Raw genomic sequence first — 26,546 nt, 5'->3', positions numbered from 1 at the left:
GTTAGCGATAGGGCGGCGCGACGCGCTAACCACGCGTTCTTCGCTAGGCTAGACACAGTTCCACCAATCGCTAACAGATGGCGTGGAGCGGCTCAGGCCCTCAAATCGGGCCGTTACGATAAGTGTTTTTTTTTTTTTTTTTTTTTTTTTTTTTTTTTTTTTAGATATAAATAAATGAATAAATAAATCTAGTGCAAATAACTAACTCTATGGCCTATGGAACCCGGAGGTTCAGTGCCGCGTTCACAAAAGCTCTCCACTGACTTCTATCCTTAGCTAATTGAATCCAGTTTCTACTTTGTATTCCTATCTCTGCGAGATCCATCTTAATATTATCCTCCCATCTGCGCCTAGGTCTTCCTAATGGTCGTTTTCCTATGGGTCTACCAGTCAAGACTTTGAAAGCGTTTCTACTTTCTTCCATTCTAGCTACATGACCTGCCCACCTAAGCCTCCTAGACTTGACGACCCTAACAATGTTGGGTAAACCGTATAAACTATGTAGTTCCTCGTTATGAAGCTTCCGCCATTCCCCATTCTCGTTCCTCTTGGGTCCGAATATTCTTCTCAGGATCCTGTTCTCAAATACTTTCAGTCTATGTTCTTCCCTCAGAGTAAGCGACCATGTTTCGCAACCATACAGAACAACAGGCATGATTATCGTTTTATATATTTTAAGCTTCAAATTCCTCGACAGAATTCGCGACGACAAGAGATTTTGAACCGAATAGTAACACGAATTCCCTGCTTTTAGTCGACATTTAATTTCTTCGTGAATATGATTTTCGTCTGTTAATATTGATCCTAAATATTTGAAAGTATCCACTTTATCAAAAGTATTATTTAATATATTAACGCATCCACAATTTGCCGTATTACGGTCCCGACGCACTTCCATGTATTTAGTTTTCTCTGCATTTACTTGTAAACCCATGTCCCTGCAAGCGTTTAATAATATCTCTGCATTTATTTCTACTGTTCTCCTATCATCCCCTATTAAATTTACATCATCAGCATATGCCATAACCTGGTGAATGCCGTTCAACTCTAGGCCCTGGTTGCTATCTTTGATTTTCCTTATGGCGTATTCCAGCACAAAGTTAAATAATAATGGCGACAACGCATCTCCTTGTTTCAGGCCATTTTCGACGTGGAAGCTCGTGGACAAAAATTTTCCTACCCGGACTTTACTTTGGGATTCACTTAAACATATCTTAATTAATCTAATTAGCTTTCTCGGTATTCCAAGCTCTGTAAGAACGTTGTATAATGTTTCTCTCCTAACCGAGTCGTAAGCCTTTCTAAAATCAATAAATAGTTGATGTACCGGGGTATTGTATTCCCACTTCTTTTCGAGTATTTGGCGAATGGTAAATATTTGGTCGATAGTTGATCGATTTCGTCTAAATCCGCACTGATAATCTCCAATAATTTCATCTGCGTATGGGGTCAATCTTGCTAACAGAATATTTGAAAGGATTTTATAGGATGTTGACAGAAGAGAGATGCCTCGATAATTATTACAGTCAGTTTTGTCGCCTTTCTTGTGAATTGGAACAATGATTGACTCTTTCCACTCTTGTGGCAATTCTTCCTTGTTCCAGATAAGGAGAATGAGTTTGTGTATCTTGTTCCACAATTTTTCGCCTCCAGCTAAAATTAACTCAGCCGGAATTTCATCTACACCCGGAGATTTGTGTTTCTTTAATTTCTTTATAGCGGCTTCCACTTCTATTCGATTGGGTTCTGGAATATACGGTTCTGCGGTGTGTATCTCCTTTTCTCCACGCACATTAGTTTTTGGTTGCGTGTTCAGCAAATCGTCAAAGAAATCTTTCCATCTATTTAAGAGGCTATCCGTATCAGTGAGAACTGTTCCGTCAGATTTCTTTAATATATCAGCACGAGGTTGATAGCCTTTCTTAAATTCGCTGATCCCCTTATACATGTCCCGAATATTTTTATTTTTACTATTATCTTCAAGTTCCTTAATTTTAGCTTTCAAAAAATCCCGTTTCTTTGTTCTAAAAGTTTTGGAAGTTTCCCGCCTGATATCTGCAAAATTTTGTGTAGTTGTTTCATTCGGATTTTGTAGCCACCGTAATTTTGCCTGTTTTCTCTTCTCTACTAGTTTAATGCATTCTTGGTCGAACCATGGTTTGTTCCTACGTATTTCCGCGTGTCCCAATTTTTCTATTGCTGAACTTTTAATGCTATCTCTAATTTCAATCCAAGTATCCTCAACACTAGTGCACTCCGAGTCTTCTAAAACCGAGAATCTATTCGAAACTTCCATCTGGTATTCCTCTCTTACCTTGCTCTCTTCTAATTTCTTTAAATTAAATCTCTCCGTTTTCGGACATTGAGGATTACCTTTATTCAACGATAATCTCTCCCGTATTATCGCTGCTAATCTAGTGCAAATACAAATTCAAAAATAAAAGGGTACGTATAGCTGAATAAATAAAATAAAGTTTGTATACGAATAAATAAAATAAAGCTTGCAAACACTAAATAAATAAGATGTTTCATGTTATTCACTTTCTTTTAGACCATGGATAGCTCAGGTATACTGCTAATTGATTTCTGTACTCTTAGCTGGGTAATACAGACGTGCATATGACAGTCAGCAACATATTTGCTCATTACATATGTCACCAGAGCATATGTGGTAGAGCGTTCACCTCCGGTGCTTGGGGTTCGATCCCAGCTTGCGCCGTCTGGACTTGGTGGTGTACAAACACTGTGCTCGTAGGTTTTCTCGGGGTTCTCCCGTTTCCTCCCACTTTCTTCATTGCACTATTTCCTTCATTTCTTATCATCACCGTCTCCTTTAGCCTATCCGGCATAAAGATTTCATTTCTTTTTTCTTTTTTTCAATTCAACCCATTAAGATTCTTAGCACCAGGGTCTGTACTTCATCTGCAATCCTCGGTTAATGGGATTGCAGATATAAAGACCCCAACACAAGATACTGAACCCTCTGCTGAAGCGGAATCAATAACCCTGAGAACTGAGACTTCAAGGGATGATGGGGAATGACAAGAGAACTGATTGAAGATGAGTGATTGTTATCCAAAAATGCGTCAGCTGCGCCGAAAATGTACCAAAATAGAACGAAAATGAAAAGAACTAGAGAACAAATTGTCGCAGAAAGATCAATGCATTATTTGACCTGGATATTCGATTCAGGTATAAATCGATGAGGAACAGTGGTGACGCAAGGGGGGCTCATATGACAGCACTGGTTGAGATCGGAAATATTGGGTAAAACTTACCGGGAGGATGGAAAAGGACACAGAAAGCAAATCGAGAGACGGATCCCTATTTCGGAAATGCAGCAATCCCGAGATATAGCCCACCGAAATTGTGATTGACTACTATAAACGTGTGATAGCGAGAAAATGAATTGTCGGAGAAAGGTCGGCAAATAGTGCATTATTGGACCTGGAGATTCGATTCAGGTACAAATCGTTGAGGAACAGTGGCGGCGTAAGAGTATGTTCACAGGAAATGGACATACTCTTCGTGCCGGAGGCAAATATCCGACGTGGAAGCTGTTATAATTCTTGTACGTAGAACCGTTTGAAATGTCGGGAGCGAATAACATAAATAGAGGGTGTACACTGTGGTATTTGTTTGGAAAAGACATGGCTGAATTAATATCGAAGTAGGTTGCACTAGCTACCGGTACTACAAATGTGAGTTATCATCAGTGGTCTACTAGACTTGGCGTCCACTAGCTACAAGAGAGCTCCTATACTCCATTGCTCGAACATTGTCGATATGTAAACATTGTCTTTTAAGATCATCCTTGATGCATCGTGGTTGCGTGGTAAAGCACTCAGATCTGAATCCCAAATCATGTAAGGTTTTGTGTTTGACGACATCCTTGTAAATGGTGACTCCGGATTTCTCCTAGTTCCTTATTCCACCAATTATTGTAAATATCAGCAGACCTGACTTTCACTAGCCTCAATTATTCCTGTTTCGCGACGCTGTAGCAAGTAGAATGCCCCACACGCAATCTTGCATAAATCTTCTCTTAAAAGCCCTATTTAATAACCCACAACAAAACACGTTTCGTCTTGTTCAAAGCGTCATTCGACACTTGTCCTTGCTTGAATATCATACGTTGCCTACGTTGTTTGCTTCACACCAACAGAGAAAACAACAAGAGTCTCTGTAGTTATACGCACGCTGTATTACACTACTCGGAGAACATGGACGTCATCGTTTGGCGGAAGTGTTTCGTTCATTAAACTGAAGGAGGTGTGTTTCTATTCCAAAGGTAGTCTCTCAGTATTTTTACTTGTGCGTTTCTGTGCTCTTGGTTGGTAGTGGGTTTAGTGCGGGAGTGAAATAGAGTTCAATTTTGAAGAACTTGCAGATATGGTGCTTGTGTATGGGCTAGCTAATGGAAACAGTCGTGCAGCTGCAAGGTTGTATCACAACAGGTATCCAGACAGGCGACATCCCAAGTACTACATGTTTCCGAGGTTATTTCGGCATTTACGGGAAACGGGACACTTGCGCCCATTACGTCACAACCGCGGAAGGAGACAAACAACCAGGAGTCCACATTTTAAAGAAGAGGTTCTTGAAGAGGTCGTGTGACAGACCAACCTTCGATAAGCACTAGAGCATTAGTACATAAAGTGGGGGTTGATCACAGTACTGTTTGGAGAGTACTTCGTAAACAACTACACTCCTATCATCCACAGAAAGTTCAAGCTCAAGACCTGCATCCTACAGACTTCGCACCCCGTGTGGTGTTTAATGAATGGCTAGTGCAGCGTTGTTTGCACGACCTGCAGTTTCATGCCGTGATATTCTTCACAGATGAAGCCTGTTTCACGAGAGAGGGTGTATTCAATAGCCGGAATAGTCATGTGTGGGCCGACGAAAATCCCCAGGGTACCATTGTGCATTGGCATCAACAGAGATTTTGTGTAAATATCTGGGCAGGCATCGTCGGTGACAAACTTATAGGACCCATATCTCTTACCGCCTCGATTAACTGCACCAGTATACGCATTGTTCGTGCAAGAAAGACTCCCTGAATTATTAGAAGATGTACACTCATGTCCAAAGTTATTGTCGCATGTGTATAAATATGTTGTTGTAGGAATATAATTTGATAACGAATTCGCCCGGTATATCTTATAATGTTAATATGTGTATAATCGGCAAAGACATGTATGTGGCAAATTTCATGTCAAAAGAGCTGTAAATAAGAACAATAAAACCAAAATAAAACTTTCTTGTCCATTTAGCAACATTTTGTTTTACTCATTCTAATTTTCGTATTTATAATTATTTTCATATGAAATTTACCACAAATACACATTTTCCGATTATACACTTAGTATCAGTATTAAAAGTATCCTGCAAAATCATTATCAAATTATATTCTTACAAGAAGACCATTATAGATATGCGACAATCATTTTGGACATGAGTGTACCTCTTGATGTTCGTCAACGTATGTGGGTTCAGCATGACGGGGCCCCAGCACACTTTGGAGTAGCTGCTCGTCAGTGCCTTAGCTATTCCTTCCTGCATAGGTGGATCGGAAAGGGAGGTACGATCCCCTGATCTGAACCCAATTGATTTCTTGTGGGGTTATGTAAAATCTTTCGTTTTACGACACACCTGTACAGATCGAAGAAACCCTGTACAAACCAAACTTATTACGGCGATGCCATGTCTGCATCGAAACCAGGGGGACGCCATTTAGAGCATCAGCTGTGAATGTAAGTACATTTGCACATCCTACCAGTATTATTTTCAGTCTTGTCTAGCCTTAATATGTGTCGTTCTCCATTACCATACACGCACTGTACGATTGTTGCACCCGACCTTCTACGTCACTCCGTTTGTTATTTATGCCGTACGTATTTCTTGCTCCAAGGATCCTGCTTCCTAAGATCGCTCTCAACTTTCGGTGATATCCGGGCTTTGAGATCTGACATTCTGCTACACCCCTGTCAACTGCCTCAATTTATATCGCTTTCGTGACGCAGGCAAATCGCCTCCTGTTTTGTTATAGCCTCTTGAATCGCCGTCAATTCTCCCTGGCCCTTTTCCCAACGCTTCGATAGTAATAAGAACATTCCTGTGATTCTTCTCTTGCGCCGCCACTGTTCCTTATCGATTTGTACCTGATTTGAATCTCCAGGTCCAATAATGCACTTTTTTCTTTGACCCGCCCTTTCTCCGACAATTCGTTCTCTCTTTCTCGCTCGTTTGTATTAGTAAATCGCAATTTCGGCAGGCTGTAGCTCGGGATTGCTTCATTTCAGAAATAGGGATCTCGAATTGCTTTCTGTCTCCTTTTTCATCGTTCTGGTAAGTTTTACCGAATATTTCCAATCTTAACCAGTGCTGTTATATGAGCACCCCTTGTGCCGCCACTGTTCCTCATCGATTTGTACCTGAATCGGTTCTCCAGGTCAAATAATGCACTATTTTCTTTGACCCGGCCTTTCTCCGACAATTTGTTCTCTAGATTTATTCATTTCTGTTCTATTGTAGTATATTTTCGGCGGGCTATAGCTCAGAACTGACGCACTTTCGGATGACAGCTTCTTTTGTCATTCTCCATCACCCCTTGAAGTTTGACCCATCATTAAAGATACACCATATATATATAGGGTGTTGCAAAAATTTGTCTCAGTATTTTGGGGATAGATTCATCACATCAAAATGAAATGAAGTCTTTGAGTTTTACGTCCCACGCTTATGCCGGTTAGGCTAAAGGAGACGATGATGAGTAATGAATGAAATGGTGGAATGAGAAGTGGGAGGAATCGGGAGAACCCCGAGAAAACCCACGCACACGGTGTTTGTCCACCACAAAGTTCCCTTGACGGAGGCTGGGATTGAACCCAGGATCCCAAGCACCAGAGGTGAACGCTCTACCATTGAGCCACCGCGGCCCCCACATCAAAATAAGTAAAGAAGTTCGTATGAATCGTTGGAAGTGCTTAGTTTGGTAGTTATAAGGTGCCGAAGACGTGAAAAAATGATCTTTAAAGGTCCATAGTTCCACTACTATGGGACCGATCGTAGTCGGGCCAAGACATTACTGAGAAACTAGTATGTGAACTGTCGAAATATCCAACTTTCAGAACCTCTAGTATTTGCACAATCATTTCTAGAGAGGCTGTTTGGGAGTACTTGATCACTCTCCACCAACCTCTCTAAAAAAATTAGTGTGCAAGTACTGGAGCATTCTTAAAAACAACACGGAAACATTAAAAAAAAAAAAAATCGTTGTTCTCAATTTCCATATACGCAATTTATTATTCAGAAGTCAAACATTAGATTTCGATTTGGCAAACTATGATCCTCTTCCAAAAATATACATTATTAATAGTTCTAATGTTTGCGATGCAAGTGAATGTATCAGAACTTGTATACATCTTTTCAGGTTTGTTTCGTAGTTACAAGAATAATACGAAGATGTGTGTATGTGCAGGTTGTAGACTTTTATTCGGCCACTTTTCAGTCTGCGGAAATTAAACAGTAGATTCCTAACAATAAAAGAAAAGGAAAGGAAATAATGTTCTTAACAACCTTGAAATTTTAAAGGTCCAAGCTAAATGAGGACCATGCCCCTATTCATATTAGATTGAAATGAGCTTTAACTCTTTGCAGCATAGTGATTCATTTTTGCATCACAATTTTATGACTGCATGGTGCAGCGCATTTTGCATTACTCTGGTAGATGATGTGCTGGTTCTTTCACAGGATTCATTGTTTAAATCATTTAGTCGAAGTAGTTCAGGTGTTTGCTCCTAGATGTCACGCCAACATTTTCAGGCATTCGTCGTATAACGACGTGTTTGGCTTCTGGCCAGAAATTCATCAAATTAACAGAAAATAATATTTTCCGTGAAACATAGGGGTATAGAATAAGTATTTCTCTGTGCTGAAAAGTTGAAAATAGTGAATTTTTTATTTATTTAAAAAAAACAGTTGTTTTGGGAAATTTCGAACATAAACCAACGTTGCAGGACACATTGATGAATATGCCATGCTAGTGGGAGGCTTAATACTTGTATGCTGTTTTGTGGTTACTGGTCATTTGAGTTTCTGAAACGTACATAAGGAAGATGTCTCAAGTATTTAACAGAGAAACGTAAGAACATACGGCAATCTCCGCAGTTATTCTGCTACATGATCCAGCATATATTTCATAGACGATCCACAAAATTAACTCCAGTATTCTTTATCTTTATATATTACCTTATTCTTTCAATATTAATAAACTAGAGTCATCTCTTTTAATCCCTTAAGAGAATTATACTTAAAATTCACATTTGAAGGAAACAAAGAAGACTACGAATAAACAATACAGTATATCCTGAGGACAATATTAAGATGAATCTCTCAGAGATTGGAATACAAAGTAGACACTGAATGCAGTTAGCTAAGGATAGAAATCAGTGGAGAGCTTTTGTGAAAGTGGCATTGAACCTCCAGGTTCCATAGGCCATAGAGTTAGTTAGTTAGTATATCCTGAAGGAAACAAAAACGTACCAACAAGCCGTGTGCAACTTATCGCAAACTTTTCTACTTCTTTAACATTACACGTATTTTCTACTTATATTAATATTTTGCTTTAGTTAATTTGTCAGTTGGACATATTTCAGTATATAGTCTTAATATATAAAAGCCTCTATTTGAAAACTATATTCATGCAACCAAACATAGCAAATTACAATGCTTTGTCTTTAAAAAAAAAAAAGTTTAAGTGGTCGGTTTGTATTTTTCTTGATGTGTGTGTATATAGTGTGTAAAAAATGTAATGAGAGTAGCAACACTGTACACAAACCAACGACACTTCTGCCTCCATCTTGACATAGTAGTTAAGTGAACCCTTGCCGTTGACTCAGTTCAAGTTTGAGTTTGCTACAGTTGCTGCACGATTATTGAGAGGGTTTGAAATGGAGTTACATTTGTGAGGTGCGTTACAAAAAATGGACTAGCAAGAGTTTGAGCAAGGTTCTGCCATCAAGTTTTGTGTAAGTCTTGGCGATTCCGCTACTGTAATGTATGAAAAGTAGCAAAGGGCTTATGGGGAACAATCCCTATCCAGAGCACAAGCGTTCAAATTCTCGAAGAAAGTGAGAGTAAACAAATCCAAAATCAAAGTGTAGACAGGGAAATCAGGAAGGTCACGGAAAACTCAGGGAAAATGGTACAAGTCAGGGAGGCTCAGGGAAAAAGACTGGAAGTCAGGGAAATTTTACAAAATATATTCTTTCTAACATTAATTGTATACCAATTTCAGCTTAGCCAACCATTACAATACCTATTTGGTTTTTATTGCTGTACGTATAAGCAATTGATTACTATTTGTCTCTATAGAATAAATGTTCTCATATGAATATTCACCTTATTTATGTCAACGTCATCCGATACTTGTTACAAAAGTCAGGAAATTTCCTTCCAAAGGTCAGGAAAAGTCAGGGAAATAGATTTCTCCAGATTAGTAGGAACCTTGGTAGACGTTCGTGGAGTGTTCACAAGAAATTAGTGCCACCAGGACAAATTGTCAAACTTTTTGTAGAGAAGTCTTTGAAATACTCAGGAAAAGGATAGCACGTGTGCGACCAGACATTGCTTGTACTTAGATGCTGCACCACGACAACGCATAATGTTACATGGCACTCTGCATCTATTATTTTTTGGCAGAAAAAAAGCTCTCGTGTGATTCTTCAGCCCCCTTCCTCCCCTATTAGCCGGATCTCAGTCCTTTGTTTTTTAAATCTTTGCTCAAAGTCAACTTAAAAAGACGCTGTTGTACTTTGCATAGTTTCCAGAAGAATGTAACCGACGAGCTGAAAGATATTCCAACAGAAGCCTTCCAGCACTACTACGAAGACTGGAAACAAAAAGCCTCCATGACTGTGTAGCTGCCCAAGGGGAGTATTTTGAAGGGGATAACCTTGATTTATAATAATCGTAATGAAATTCATCATTAAAAGAAAATCAGTCTCATTACTTTTCTAATACGCCACGTATTTGCATCTATTCATATCAATATAGTACGTTCCAAAGAGAAATAGTTGGACAGAATTTCTTGAACAAAACTGTATACATTTTGTTATGCCACACCTTATTGCAAACATGTGCAAGGTTGGATCGAGTATTAGGTTCTCAGTGCAATATGTTGGCAAGGTTTTGGAATCAAAGTTGGCACATTTAATATCAATAATAAAGCTTTTATTACTGCAGTAGACATCCGTTAGTTTAGCATCCAACAGTCCAGAATGCCCGATGGCTCGGCACCGAAATGGTAGAGTTTTTTAAAGCTGTAAATGCTTGTACGCAGGTTAAATCAAACAATCACTCCTCAGGCTATGCGCGAATACGTCGACGTGGTTTGAAACTAATCGGAACAGTACGGTACAATAATTTTCTATCAGACTTAATTATTCAAAATGCAGATTTAAAATGGTTTTGGTTGTACAGTACATTTGATTAACGATTATCCTGTTGTTCCTGATGAACAATATTTGCTGCCAAACGTTGCTGCTATGACAGTGTTTACTCTATCACTTGGCGTTTAGGGATTGGCCACGTCTCATCCTTGCCGGATTATCGCAAGTCTACTGTAACAAAGACATAAAAATAAGGAAATTCAGAAAACTGAATTAGGTCTGAAAAGGAATTTAGACATGAATTTCATATCTCGCTTTGCAGGTTCTTAATTGGAAAATTTTTATGTAACTTTTGTAACATAAGGTACCTCCAACACTGAGGAACATTAGCCAAAATTTACAACAGAAATTAATTGAAAGCACAACTATAACTTTACAACATGAGTTTGAGTACACCACATATCTAATATTTAAGGTTTTAAATGACAAAAGTATTACAAGTCTACATTTAACTGTATTTCTAAACATCGAAACTTAAGAATTGAATCTATCCTTCATCACTTCTTGCATTACTTTTAGCTTCATTGGATGTCGTATTTCATTTCTATGGTACCCCATAATTACTGCTTTATGTTTAAAATGTTTTGTTTAAAAAAAAAAAAAAAAAAACCGCGTAAAATTATAATTTTAGCAAAAATGTTACCAAGATTGTTAAATACATAAAGTACGTATTATCGTACTTATTACAGATTTCCATCTAACGAACTGAGCGTCAAACCACATAGATAGCAGGACCTGTCGGCTAATTAATGGGAAACAATGGACCTACTTCATCTTCTTCTCTCGACCTTAGGAAACAGTTGTGTGAGCAGAATGATCTTGAAAAGTTGTTGCTTTGACCTGTCATTCTCTCTCTCTCTCTCTTTCTCTCTCTCTCTCTCAATAAATAAATAAAATCGCGTAATAATTTATATCTTTCTCTAACCTGACATAGTTATTTTCACATTCACCAGTACATTGAATCATTGAACCGACGTTCTTTGTCTTTGAACCGAAGTAAGTGTTAATGGAATCAGCGAGTGTCCATTTAAATAAATAAGAACAAAACAGAACAATCAAATATGTAAAAGAGTACGTTGCAGTGTTTCGTCCTTTGTTAGTACGTTTGAACCAAATGCGTATAAAAACCGACCACAATTTTTGCAAATAAAACGTACAAAAATATTGTTGCGTAATAATTCTAATGCAAGGATAACAATGTAAGTAAACACTTAATGAGTAAGCATCTGGTAACTAAATACTATGATTTTTTTTTTTCCTTTTTTTCAGGAGTGAAATATCTAATGCCAGTGAAGTTATGCTGCCCAGTTTCATTTTTGGATTTGCTGATGTTCTTCTTCAGTTATTACAGATACTAGTGAAATTCAAGTGGGAAACCAGGGAAAGGAACCATAAAAGTACATATGTTTTTTATTAAAAGCATAGCTTAATTTGCAAAGCTATCATTGTTAAAAAATGATATACTTAGCACTTCAGTACGTTGTTCTGTTATTGAATATGTTGTGAGCTAAAGTTCAAACCGTTTTTTCCATCGAAAGTATTATCATACTGTTACGAAAGAACAGAAGTGAAAAATTAATATGTAAATAAATATTCTTTTGTGAAATTAAAAAGGAAGTTCAGTCTGTGATTGAAAGTTCCATGAAAATATTAATTGTATAGATATATATTAATGTTATCTTAGAATTAGCACTAGTACTGATTATTTAGATTAGAATTTAGTAGTTACATGTCGCAAAGCCACTGTAAGCGGGGTTTAATTTCTTAATTTGGTGATTTGAAAGGATGGTACAATGGTTTTGTACATAAGAGGTGTGAAGTATGAGAGACTGTTGTATTAATGGCTCCGGAAGCTTTAAGTCTGTAGATTCATTAGCTGTGAGTGCATGGCCCGCTATGGGAACAGCAGTAAACCCGTTTTAGCACTTTTCAGGCTCTTTATGTATTAAAGTACCAACAGTACCTTTGACAAGATAAAATGTTCTGTTTTTAGTATGGAGTTCAACTATTTTCTGGTATTTCTTATAGAGCACAAGGAATTTAATTTAATATTATAATCAGAATTACTGACTTCAGACATTCTCCTATAAAGACCAAGATTCCTCAAATGGTCTGGATATTTCACACAACATACTCGATTGTTCTTCGGCAGTGATAAACAGGTTTATATCTATGCCAATGGTCGTTCACAGGCTTATTCCAGATATATAAATGGGGTTATACTATGAAACTCCTTAACAGCTGGTAGTCTTAATACGATAGATATATAGTCACATATAATTCGCATCACGTAGATCGACTATATTATAATGTGTAATGCCTACAGTCAGTTTCCTAGGCCGACCATTTTGTAGGAAGTTTGCATCTACCTGTAGTTCAAATATCTAAACAACTGGGGATACGAAAAGTAGACAGATTAAACAAATTTTTGTCAGAGCAAAACAGTTGATAAAAATTTAGTAATTTTAAATGTAATATTATTTTCTGTTAGTAAAACTAATACATATATATATATGAAATAAGATATAAACATTGTTAGATTATTATATGGCCGGACGGGTTAAAGTTACAGTGGCGTAAATCATTTTTTGAAAAAGGGAGAGACACAGAAACCAGATCTAGATAAGTCAGGCTGTTAACAGAAAACGTGAGAGTTTCATTCAAGTGCCAACAGAGGTAGTGAAAATTTTAGTGATAATGGAAACTACTATTTTGTTCTCAAATGTATTACAGCATCTTGTGCGTTAACTTTTAGAAAACAAGATAATATGATTTGCAACTTTGTAACTCGTGTTTATAATCTATTGATAAACATAGTATTAGCCATTTTCAAATTTCGGGAGAAATTTTTATTTAAAATTTTATAAGTACTTACACATAAGATTTTTCCGAAGTTTAAAGAAGCTAACGTACATCAATAGGTTATAACATTATTTTCGTTGAAATATTATTCTCTTAATCTAATATTTTGTAGAAGATATTCTTTATTTTATTGTTAGTAGTGCAAAATAGTTGAACCTCTTGCTAAATTAACTGTTTTCTGTTGCAGTTCTGTTCAAGGTATTGGTGCTGTCTGCTAAGACTCTTTTTCCTCGCGTTAAAGATTTAAGATAATTTTGTATTCTCTGTATGCATAGAGCTTTTTTTTTTTTCTTTCTTTCTTTCTTTCTTTCTCCTGTGTTCAATGACTAATCAGAAGTTTTTAGCTCAATGAACGGGTGAAATCTCTCCTCAAAATGACACTTTTAAATTACATCGAATTGGTGTACTTAAGTGTGGTTTTCGACAGTGTACGGGAAAATGTTGTTTTCCATGTTAAAGAAAATTATTTAAATTAATTTATTCATTCAAAAGTTAAGAATATGGGCATGTGAGCACGCTCTTTCGCTGGCGATTGTGTGTCACGATTAAAAATTATATTTTTGTTACTTTAATAACTGGATAAATAAGCCGATCTTTTTTTAAAACTTTTTTTAAAAATTATTTTAATGTAACGCGCCAAATATTGTATTTTAACGGACCACTTTGTTTGGAAGTCCTTAAAAAAACGGATAGCGCTTCATGATGTTTAAAAAGTGAAAATGCAGGACTGTATCGGAATTCGAACCTGGGTCTCTGCCTTACCGTGCCAGTGCGTTAACCACTATAGTACCCAGTCCGCTCCATATATTTTATCACTTGAATTGGTGCTTAGCCACTCAAAATACATGTACTATACCATAAAAACACGAACAGTAATCTGGGGATGCGGGTTTGAATCTCGGCCCAGAGTATGTTTCACTCTTCATATACGTGTTATTCAATTCACATCTACTGAGGAATTAGTATGAAAAAAAAAAAAAAAAAAAAAAAACAATGGTTTTCTCCATTTATCATAATGGAAAGCATTTCATTTTTGAACATGATTCTACATTTTTTTTTTTTTTTTTCCGAAAAATATTGGGCTGCAGTTGTGTTACAAGTCCTCTGTCCATTTACGCGATACACTTCGGGGATTTTCGTTTTGTCTTCTTTAAATTTGTGTTTATTGTTGCAGATGAACTGAACTGCATCTGCATCTGAAACTGCTTTAAATCATCTGCTCCAAACTTGCAGATAATTAAAAAAAAAAAATTATAATAATAATAAAAGCTTTATCTGCGTAGTTTCCTAGTACGTGTAAAAAATACTTGGTATGGATGCGTTCAGAGTTCGGTAACGAATTAAGCGCCCGTTAAACGTTTAAAAATAGTCAATACATTGTTGAACGAAATTCATGATCTTACATGGATTACGTGAGAACTGCCATGGGGAACGATTTTACTAACCAAATTTTTATTGGCAATTATTTGTGGAGGCAGTTCATTTTGATTTTTTTTTTTTTTTTTTTAAACAATGTAGCTATACATATTAAGTATGTATATAATAAAGTATTTTTATTGAGTACGAATATAATTGAAACGTTTATATTATCAGTTTGATTCCATTTTAGATTTAAAGTAACGAAAAATATGAACGAAGTCAGCCGTTTCGTTGAACAGATCCTAATCTGACAGTCGACAGCAGAAGTGCATACTCACGTACATATAGTATGCGGAAAATTTGGAAAATGATCCTTTATATCAAATGAGAGAGAAAATTATTATTAAATATGGGGCTCATATACACCTTCTTTTAGAATTATTAGCTACTGAAAGTCTCAAAATAATAATAAAGTAAATAATAAATTAGAATTTAAAAAGTCGGTTTTTATTGCACCCTTGCTTATCGGTTCGAGAAATTATAGACAAACTTAATTCCAGTTTTTGTATATATAGATCAGAAGATTAGGCTAATCATCCAAAGAATTTCCAACAGTTACTGCCCGGTTGTGTAGGTGCAGGTACTGTCCGGTTTTGTAAATCTGGTTATTTAAATAGAACATATACTAATACGTCTAATTCGTTCAACTATTCGTGTATTTCAGCCAGGTGTCTCAGTTTTCAAGTTAGGGCAATTTAAAAGCATTCGACAGCTTGTAACTCTGAAAGGAGGCAGTATTCGACATGATTTCTTCATCTTTTTCTTTAATTTGATATCTTGACGCTTGGTGGTGGTATTTCCGCAGCCTATATATGCTATCACATCGTAACGAGTAGATTAATGAGTATTCTTCCTTTTGACGTCAAGAAAGTGTAATTTTTCCATTACTGCCCGAAAACCATATTAAAATTGACCACAACACTTCTTTTCGAAGTTTCTGGCAATGATGTGTTGGACTTTGTACAGTCCTATTTACAAGTAGGAGTAGAGGACTTTTGGATGAAACAAAGGGAAGAGTAGACTCGGAGATCTAATAGTACTTTCAGAGTTGGTTGGTGAGTTTTTCTAGGAAGTTTCCGTTCTAAATCTTTGAAGTCTAAATTTGGTATATTGAGTACTGTATATGAAAAGAAGTGGCTGGGTGTACGTTTTAAATACAGTGCATCAGGTTAGCATTCCAGATGAATTACATATCAAAATAACATTCCGTACCCTAAAAGTAAGTTTGTTTTTTCTTTCTTCCTTCCTTTGTTACTGGAAAAAGTAAGGACTATTTGGAGTACTCGACCAATTCCCTAAAACAATAGATACAGTAAAACATAAGGATAAAATCAGATTTGTAAAGTTAACCAAACAAAATTCTTTTGTTAGCCTTCTATTTGTTACAAATATCGATTACAAGAAATTACTAACAGTTACCTTACTTGCAATCTTACAAATACAGCTGACTCAAAACATGCATACATAGTTTCTCGTTGTTCGATGGGTAAAGATTTCCCCAGTGTAATCAAAGAATATCAGTCTCTCTTCAAGTTGCAGAAATATCTACTCAGGTCAGTGTACTTAAAGGAGAAGCAGTACCTAATTTTTGGGGCAGTGCTCCTCGAAATGAACAAAGAATGTTTTATTTGGTTATATGTAGTTTGTTACCTATTCAAATGCAATTTTATGTTTGAAAACGGAGTAGACAGAATTTGTTACATAAAAGGAATATATATGGATTTTGTACGATAACCTAGATATGTATTTGAGTTACTTTAGTATGCTAGAAGGTAAAATGTATTTGGTATTGAACATGCTTTATTTTGAGTATCCAAAAAAATTAATAAATTGCCCAATATGTTAACGGCTGGATACGTAGTTAAAAGTATTAAGCTCATACTAATATTTCTGTGTGATAAAAAGTTCTCTAAGAACATACATGTTTCTTTGTGGATACAGAGGAGCTCTACTCGATAGATTATGGTCGTTATCATCACTTAATAGAGTAATGGACTGGAATTATGTGACGTCACATCCTGCTGATTGACAAGTTTTTTTTTTTCCCTCCAAATGTACAACACATGCTAAGAAGTCTAAAATGGAGCTAAAATAACGATACGAGCGTGTTGCGTTCTGAAGTGAGGAATACTGGCAAGTTTTTAGATTTCCAGCAGATGATCAAAAGAGATTTTTTAAAAAAATGAAGTAATAAATTCCTTCAGCAAGCACTAGAGTAATTACCCACAGCAAAACCCAGTGCAAGCTACAGTGAGCAGAGCAGATCATCATGGTAATGGCAGGAAATGACATCACTAGAGACCGGATGTTTAGGCATTAAAAACCTGTAAAATAGGCACTAAAATATAACTGGGAATAAAGAAGATAAATACTCATTACAATATATATAATGTATGTATGTGTGGTATTTATATTGTATAAATTATATATTTTCCCAATGAAGCTTTATTTTGAAGAAAATGCATAAAATAGGCAACATTAGGTACTAAAGCAATTATTTAGACAGTAAGGGGCGAAATAGGCAAAATAAAATTGGCTTAAATCAAAACTGTAACCCTCCATGTAAAGTTCAAAACGTTACTTTTGATCATATCAATATTAAAGAATAGGCATTTTGCCTAACATAACATCCGGTCTCTAGACATCACGATTCCAATGTGTTAGACCTGGATGGCTAAGATGGGTCGCACAAGAAACACTTGTGCAGTGTGAAGTTCTGGGTGGAATAGTTTTGGGAGAGAGACCTTTGAGCAAACCGAGTAAAGATAGGAGGATAATATAGAAATGGGTCGTAAGGAAGTCTGTAAAATAACTCTCATTGGATTGAATTGTTACAACGTGATCCAGTGCCGTGCTTTTCGTTGTACTGAGACTTTTTTATTTATTTATGTATTTATTTGCTGTATTGTGGTAATAGTAATGTACTGTTGAAGAAAATAGTTGCTGAATTTATTTCAGATGAAAATATATGAACACCTTCGCATATCTAGAATCATCTCAAAGATAGGAATACAGCTCTCAGAATTTTAGATATTTGTCAGTGTTCCAACATGAGATGTTATGTATATAAAGTTAGTACTATGCAATATAACATTTTACTTAAACCTGATTTTACTGGTTCATAGTTTCAAGGAATCTAGCTCCGAAATCACTGCCAGAATATTATTATTGTTATTTTTTAAGTGACCTACGAAGAACTTACAAATATACAGCAGTAGCTAATTAGGTAATTCTCTCTATGATTATCTGTGAGGAATGTTAATCCGTAAGAAGTACATTTATTGAAACAGTAGTACAAAGAGGTTTAAGTATTTACAAAAAGTACAATACAACTATACAGGTTTTACATTAAGAATTTCTGAAAAAATGCATCGTTTTATTTGTTTAAACAATGTATTGAAATAATAGGTGTTGTCTGGTAAATGCATTCTTGATGTTAAGATGGCGTAATCGGAAGATCACTTCGTTCTGATTTTACTTGCAAGGTGGTACATCTTAATCCGAGAGTAATTTACAGTAATAGCCAGCTTAACAGTGTGCATTGGCTTGCCGCCCACCGTGTTCACGCCTTTCAGTCATCACCATTATAAGTGTTGTGCCATCAATGGTAGGTTTCTTGCCGTAAATTCATCTTTCATGGCTCTACAATCCTTATCTGACAAGTCTTGTTATAGCATTTGATGAGAGAAACAGTTATTCGATTCAATATTGACCGGCAGTTCTAGTGTTATCCCCTCCTCCTTTCGCTTCCATCTTTTGAGTCAAACTTCCTGTATTTGAAATACAATAAAATATTAGTGTCAAACAGTAATTATACATTAATGTAATATCTCGGAATTCTGAATACGTTCAAGCATAAACAAGTAAATGTATATCGTAATTTGGACTATTTCGTTGATCAGCTACAGTCAACCCTAACTTGTCTTCTTATGTAATATCTATTTTTTTATTTACTTTGTTGTTTCATTCAAGGTTTGAAGTGTTAAGACCTTTTGGTATTCCTCAGTCTTGTTTATTTGTAAAGATAATTCTCTTTACAGTCTTTGTATCTTCTTTTGGAGTCTGCATTGATTCTTTGAGATATTTTTCATATAATCTGTGAGTAGCTGTAGGGCCGCGGTGGCTCAGTGATAGGGCGCTTACCTCGGGTGCATGAGGTCCTTGGTTCAATCCCAGCTCGCGCCAAGGGGGCTTTGTGGCGGACAAACACCGTGTGCCTGGGTTTTCTTCGTGGTTCTTCAGTTTTCTCCTATTTTCTTCATTTCACCATTTATCATCACAGTCTCCTTTAGCCTAGGTGGTAAATGTGGGACGTAAAACAAATATTTCATTTCATTTCATTTTTGAACAGCTTTAATTCTTAAAATCGCTTAAGTAACAGGAACTCCGAGTATTTTAAAGAAATCTCCATGTTCCCTGCCTCTAGGCATATTTTGAAGCATTTTCGTAACTTTTCATGACCTTCCATGACTTCAAAGGTCAATGTTAAACCCTGTGCAAAGAATAAACTGATACTTTTGTCATATTTTTGTAGTACTTACTAAATATTCATTACTAAAATAATTATTACTGTTCTGAATCTTTGTCTTCACAGTCCCTCATCGTTCAGATCTCCTAAAACGGCATATTTACACTCTTTTGTGCTCTTTTTATTACTGGATTATTACAGTATTGTGAGATTTCATTGAGTACCTAGCTATATTCAGTATCATATAGTTACACAGTATAAGGAAGTATACTTCTAAGGAGAAAATAAATCAAGTTGTCTTGAAGTCCGACCCCGTTGAACAGCGACGAGCGTAAATGCAGAACAGAGGAAGTTGTCTGTCCAGGAATAAGAAATTCTTCGTGAATGATTTCTGGGAAAGTTATTTCATGAAGCCCCGGAAGAGTTAATTTCACTACAGTTCTTTTAACCTTCCTAATGTTCAACATTAAATGACGAGAACATCACTTCTATATTTTACGTTTTACGTGAGAAGAGATTTTTATAGAGTATAAAATAATAAGCCAGGCATTTCAAGCATCTTATGTAACTTCCGCATTGGTTCCTTCATTTGTATTATGTCATCCAGATAAATTGAGCAACTTGGACATGTCAAACCAAAATGTAATGTTCACTTTCTGGTATCTTGAGTACCAGGGTGTCTATCGGTCACGAAAGTCACGAAATCAGAAAACAGTCATGAAAGTAAAGAAAAAGTCACGATATTTAGCTTTTGGGTCACGATTTTCCTTATCTGAACAAATGTAAGTACCAATTGGAAAATTTTGTTCTATAAAATGTCAAAATTCATCACCAAAAATGTCTATGGTCGGCTTTAGATGCTATCAAATCGCAAGCAAATTACGCTTCTATCGCATGGATGAAAATTCGGTGTAATTTGCACGCATATTCGCTCTTGAGAATGTTACAAAATTTTATGATTTGGTAAAGAAAAGGTCACGAAATTTCATTTTGGAATTTTAGTAGACACCCTGAGTATTCTGTAGACCAGTGCTCGCCAAACCGTTTTTAAATCCTACTGCGAACTACCAACCTTAAAAAAAATACATTTGTTTATTGCCTATAAACTTACATTTCTAGTAAATATGAAATCTAAACATAGAAACCATAGAAATTAGCAAATGTCTTAATATACACACGAAAAACAGCAAATGTCTAATATACAGGAAAAACATAGCAAATGTTTAATATACACACGAAAAACATAACGTGCACAACCCCACGCGTATAAAATCAACTGTGAGATGAGGCTGACAGTGGCACACGGGAGAAACAAGCAGTTGTCATAGCCACTGTCGTTAGTGTCAGCTCAGTGGAGAAATCAAGGTTAGCTAACCGCAGCGTTAACGTGAGTAACGGTTTGGCGATTACTGCTGTAGACACAACTAGCAAGGATCTAAGTTCAAGATTAAAGATACTTTTTTTGTCTTCCTTAACAGATATTTTACTTAGATAAATTAATCAAAAATTCATGATTAAACTTTGCATATGATTTTAGAATAAATCTTAGTGTTGTAGATTATGCTTCAATTTTTGCACTTTTGTTTAGGCTTTAGATATTAGTATCCTATTGGTCGTTTCGTTTTGATAGCACGTAAGAATACATTAATGTTATTCCTAGTTTAGTTGTAATTTATCTGTATTGTATCAAAGTTTTTTTTTGTTGTTAAAAATAAATAAAACTTTTTTTAACCCTTTTAATAAGGTGGAATAATCAGGATTTAAAATTTGATTAGCTTTATATATGGACAAAAATGTGAAGGATTCACTGCTGGGAAAGGTGAAACAAATTTCTCATTAGCAAATAAGAATGGTGCTGATATCCTTATTTATAAATCATAATTTGTTTTCTGTTATTGGAGGGATAGATATGAACCAAAGTTTGTTTTTGACCTTTTCTTAAAAAAAAAATCTAGTCTAATAATCAATAATCTTAAAAATTAAATTGTATAATAAAGGTTGTGTTGTACTGTACTGTTGGATGGTTTACGTAATACGGGTCAAGTTATTAAGTGTTGTGTTTGCCTGGTGTTTAAGGCAAGGTAAGTTATTATGTATTTGAAAACTGGTTGTATCATTTTGTATTTGGTTTTAGCTACGTTTATGAAAATTAAAATTGAAAGTCTTGCGTGTGGTTAAAACTATTTTTTATGAGAACCTATGTTGTCAGTTTGTTTAATGTGCAAAATTGTTGACTATTTTGTTCACCTACTTTGAATAATTATTCGCAGTGTAATAAACATTTTTTAAAAAAGGATCAAAAGTAAACTGACTTAAATTGTATGCATCAGAATAATGTATGAAGCACTAAGTTCTCATTTCTCTTCGGGTGTTCAAAAAATTGGCGCCCACGGGCCATAAAGCATTATTCTACAAGTGAAAACACTATATACATTTCAGGTCCTCGTCTAGAGATACAAATTGCACTTTTTATAAAAAGGCCTTGTGTCCATCTTAAACACAAATTAAACATAACTTTCTTAGAAGGCTGTCTATATTCTTTATTATAAATTAACTGAAGAAGGAAGTGATATACTTCCGAAACTGTAACATTTCTCGTTAATTTATAACAAATTGCACTATGTGACAACGTCTCAAATAAAGATCCATATATTAGATCCATTAATCTATCAAATAGTTATATCGATTCTTTCCAGATGGTAGCTAAAGGCTATATTGATTGACACTAGCATCACTTATTAATGTAGCAGTCGATTCAACTGTTTGTTGTATTCGTAGAGTAATGATAATGACTTGAATTTAATCTGCGATGTTGCCGCATTGGAAATTTTTATTCCCCATAGCGGCTGAAGGTGGCCCCGGAGGGCATAGCATTATAACATTTTCGCATTCTTTTGGCCTATAGAATAGTGCTTTTTGGTCCGTGGACACCATTTTTTTAGAACACCCTATATAATATGCTGAATACAGTAAAAAAAAAAAATTGCGTACAATCATGTTAAGGGCTTAATTTAATTTTTATCTGAAAATTCCTCCCGGGCCCTTTAATGTACGAATTAATTTGGTTGTGTTTAAAAGTGTGTGACAGCCTTTAAATTTGAAAGCACCACTAGCGCTGTGATTCGGCTTTCACAATAAACTGTAGATACGCCTCTCATAAAGCTTTGGTGCTAAAAGTGACGCTAAACAACCAAAACTATTTGAGTGCATATTTTAATATCTGAAACAGGATATAGTTTTCTGTAGATTACAAGAAGTTATACTCAAATAATTCCATTCAATCTGACTTTTTTTTTTTTTTTTAAAGAAAAGAAAATATATATAGGTGGGTGTACTCTCCCTTGGAGACTACATTTTATGTTATTTGATAGGGTGTCACTAAAGTTTAGAAAAAGGATGACATAATGTGGTTTCACCACCATGCTTACTTTCCGAATAATATTTACAAATTAACATAAATAACCACAAAGCACATACTTCGTAGACTTCCTTGATTTATTACCAAAAAAAAAAAAGTTGAATAAATAATATTAACTTGAAGCTAGTATCAAAATTGTTTTACTGAATAGCTGAGACTAATTGTAATTTATATTACTTAACAGTACCGAGACCTCAAAATTTCATTCAGCATTCGATCCCGCGTTAAACAACAGTACTTGTCTTAAATAGCCTCTCTGCTGAAAAAAATATTCATTTTCAATCAGAACAAACCAGCACTGAATATCACAGCTAATTTGCTTCATTGTTAAACTTGAATATGCCGCTAGTATCAGAGTACTTTGTATTGTGTGTGTGTGTGTGTGTGTGTCCAGAGGTCTTGTGGGTAGCGCACTCGGTTTGATGTACATGGATCCGGTTTAGATTCCCGGTGGAGGAGCGTTAACCACATTGTGGTGGTTTTGAATTCAGCTTATACTGTATGCCCACGTCTTGTTGCTAAAAGGGGGCACTAAAAAAGGGACCCAATACAGGGTTGTTATAAATAATAGACCCATTTTTAAAGGTGTGTATTGATTAAAGTACAAATCCAAAATGAACAATCTTTATACCAATGGAAAGTGGAAGTTTCAAAGTTTTTTTTTTTTCAATACATTATAAATGTTCAATGTGTCCACCGTCTGCTGCACGGCAAACATCTATGCGGTACCTGAACTTGTCCCACACGCGAGCAAGTGTATCTATTGTTACTGAGTGCACGGCAGCTGTGATACGATTCCGCAGATCGTCCAGAGTTATTGGTAGAGGTGGGACGTAAACAGCTTCCTTAACATAACCCCATAAGAAGTCGTCACATGGGGTGAGATCAGGAGATCTCGGTGGCCAGAGGTGTAGAACGCAGAAAACCTTGTGCTCCACGATAGCCATCTCATTCACAACTGAGAGGGAAACGAATGGCAAGCAAAGTGCAGCGATCACTGAACCATTAGGCTTATTTCCCACACTGGAAAGATTATTACGCGCATACTGAACAGGCGGCTGGAAAGTAAGATACAAGAGATGTTAGAGGAAGATGGAGTTTTAATTCATGAAAGGAAAAATCACCAGAGATTCCATTGTGTTGATGAGAATTGTATAACGAGATCTTGATGTAAAGGAAGAGTTATTTGTGCTTCATCGACTGGTAAAAAGCTTTTGACCACGTCAATCGGACGAAGCTTTTCAAAGTTCTTAAAGAAATTGGGGTCAGCTGGAAAGACCGACGAATCATTCGAAACCTGTGCATAGGATAACCACTTAAGTTGAGCTTGAATGAAGGAGAAACCAATAGTGTGGAGATTGGAAGAGGAGTCAGACAAGGATGTAGTATGTCGCCCCAATTATTCAACATTTACAGTGAATGTATAATGAAGGAAGCATTATTGGGAATCGGGGATTTTAAGATTGGGAGATCATTAACAAGATCACGTATGTGGATGAACGGTTGTTATAGCTAGAACCGAAGGACATGGTAACTGTCCTGTCACGGTCGCCAAAATTGAAAGAAAAACAAAAATATTAACGAAGATAAAAGGAGCTAATGTAGAGTTGGAGAGGAGTCGCTAAAATTAATTTTCTTTAATGAGGACGATTACGAAAGATCACTTACTGATTGAAATCCAGATTATTTTCCAATAGAGTAACTTCCAATAAACCTTTTGTTATTGTTAATTATTCCATATCGGACTCCCGAAGAAAACTCATCGAAACAACTTATTGACCGTGCCAATAGCGACTACTCTCAATCATGACTCCGTTTTCTTTCATTTAGAAATAGGAAAGAAAGAGAAGAAAGTAGAAGGGTAAAAGAAGGAGGTAGGTAAAGAAGAAAGAAAAGAAATAGGGTATTTTAATGAGAAACAGATTACTGGATAATTCCGGAAATATAGTAAAAGGTCGGGAGAGTCGTTGAAAGATGAATCATTCTAAATGTTATTAACAACTAATCAATTTTGGAATGCTTCGGAATAGACACATGTTCCCTCATACCACCCAGACCTAGCTCCAGGCACCACGATCATGGGGTTGCCCAGACCTAGACCTGGAAATGAGAAAAGTGAAATTTAATTCTTTGTAAAGTTATTCCGACCGGTGACTGATAACTATCCAGCATCTGAACTCTGTCCTCTAGGATCGACCACACATATAAATTAGCCGAGGAAAAAAAAAAAATCACACTTATAAACTCAATATAAATTTATGTATCGCATCAATAAAAGTCTCAACTTCCTGGAAGAAAGATGTCGTATTTAGGCTTATCCTGCTATTTTTGCTTCACTCCTCGAGCCGATTTAAACCATTAGTGACGGTCCTTCATGACCTAGGTTATTTACCTTAACACATATATATTAAAACATGACACATATATTACAGATGTTAATATGACAAATGATATCACTAAAATTACTTATATTAAATCTATCATGCATTCACACGCTCACTCACTCAGGACAGTGTATATATGTTTAAAGGAAACCAACTAACTACAAAGGTACAAATAGTTTATTACATTCATAGTGAAAAAAAAAAAAGACAAACAAATAATTATGAAGAAAATATTAAAAGCACAAGTTCTTGGTTATATATCAATAGAATACAAAGAGTTATATTTTAGTAAATTTTTATATATTCAATCATATTGACAAATGAAAAGAAAGGAAAAAAAAATAAATACATGTATTATATCTTAGGCATGCTAAAGCAAAATGATGATTTGCGACATACGCAAAAGAAAAAAAACTTATTTCACTTAAAAAAAATTGGACAAAGAGGAAAGAAAAAAAAACTTTTTGGTGTATTAGAACTTATATGAGTCTCTACCTCACGTCGAGATATTAAAATATTAATAATTTCGAGCGTCCAAATCACAACTCACGCACTAGTCGTAGTGTCCAAAACGTTTCGCTCCATTTAACTTAGTTTGTGGTCATTTATATATATCTCTATATGTATATATATATATTTATTGGTTTACAAAACCATTCGTCGTCTATATTTGGTTTGTAACTGGTAACAGTTTATATCTGCAATCGCACACTGCTACGTCTATACCCATCTAGGGATTTCGAGAAAATAACTTTCACTAGAGGAAGTTTCTCCTCTTAGACGGTCTATTTCCAAATTTATTAATCGAATAATTTCAAGTTATTTATCCAACACTGGGACACTTCACGAGACCTTTCATTAGGATCACTTTCGTATATGTTTATACATGGTTCGGATTAAAAAAAAATTGATCTTCCACAGGTGTACGGAGTATGATGGTTCAAATTGAGGATAAAAAAAAAACTGGTCAAGTCACAGGATACACATGAAGGTGAGACGGATTCAAGGTACACTTTCCACAATGGTTTTAGGTTAATTGTTCAGGGATAATATTTGTTATGATGTGGGTTACGTTTAGACCTGCCGATATTTTTTCAATGCATGCCATTATATAATTACAGAGGTTATTAATTACATTTATTCAAAAGAAAAGGAAAATTATTTAAGTGCACGGCGGTATTCTTAACAAAATCTACATTCTTAAATTCGTCGGAAGACTTCTGGTAAACTATAGCAACCAATACACGTTTTTTAGGGGGACTGACACGAGCGCTCTTACATATATTCATAATACATTTAATATCATACTTTTACTTTAACATCATATTCACATACTAATTACACATACATTTCGAAGTATTTATTTCTCTCTATATATATATATATTTATAATAAATGCGCACACATTTAAATTAATCACCCCAACAATAAAATTTTTCAAGGTTGCAACATTGTCCAAGAAAACAAATGACTTCCAACATTACATTTGGAAACAAATTAACTTTTATCTGATACCGCGCGTCTATAAATTTTTAACTTTT

The 26,546-nt window shown here is 35.6% G+C and overlaps 1 protein-coding gene across 1 annotated transcript in view; it reads left to right on the top strand.

Moving 5' to 3' along the window:
* Positions 1 to 21,383, top strand: part of LOC145683737 (BAG family molecular chaperone regulator 2) — a 35,802-nt gene extending 14,419 nt beyond the window's left edge. The window contains exon 3 of the mRNA XM_081755264.1: positions 11,724 to 21,383. The gene's annotated coding sequence lies outside the window, so the exon portion shown is untranslated. The remainder of the gene's footprint in view (positions 1 to 11,723) is intronic.
* Positions 21,384 to 26,546: the final 5,163 nt, after the last annotated feature.

The sequence above is a fragment of the Thermobia domestica genome, chromosome 1, assembly GCF_964235325.1.
Source record: "Thermobia domestica chromosome 1, izTheDome1.hap1.1, whole genome shotgun sequence".
In the NCBI taxonomy this organism is placed as follows: Eukaryota; Metazoa; Arthropoda; class Insecta; order Zygentoma; family Lepismatidae; genus Thermobia; species Thermobia domestica.
The sequence above is the reverse complement of the archived record's forward strand: the minus strand, read 5'-3'. Positions and strand labels throughout refer to the sequence as shown.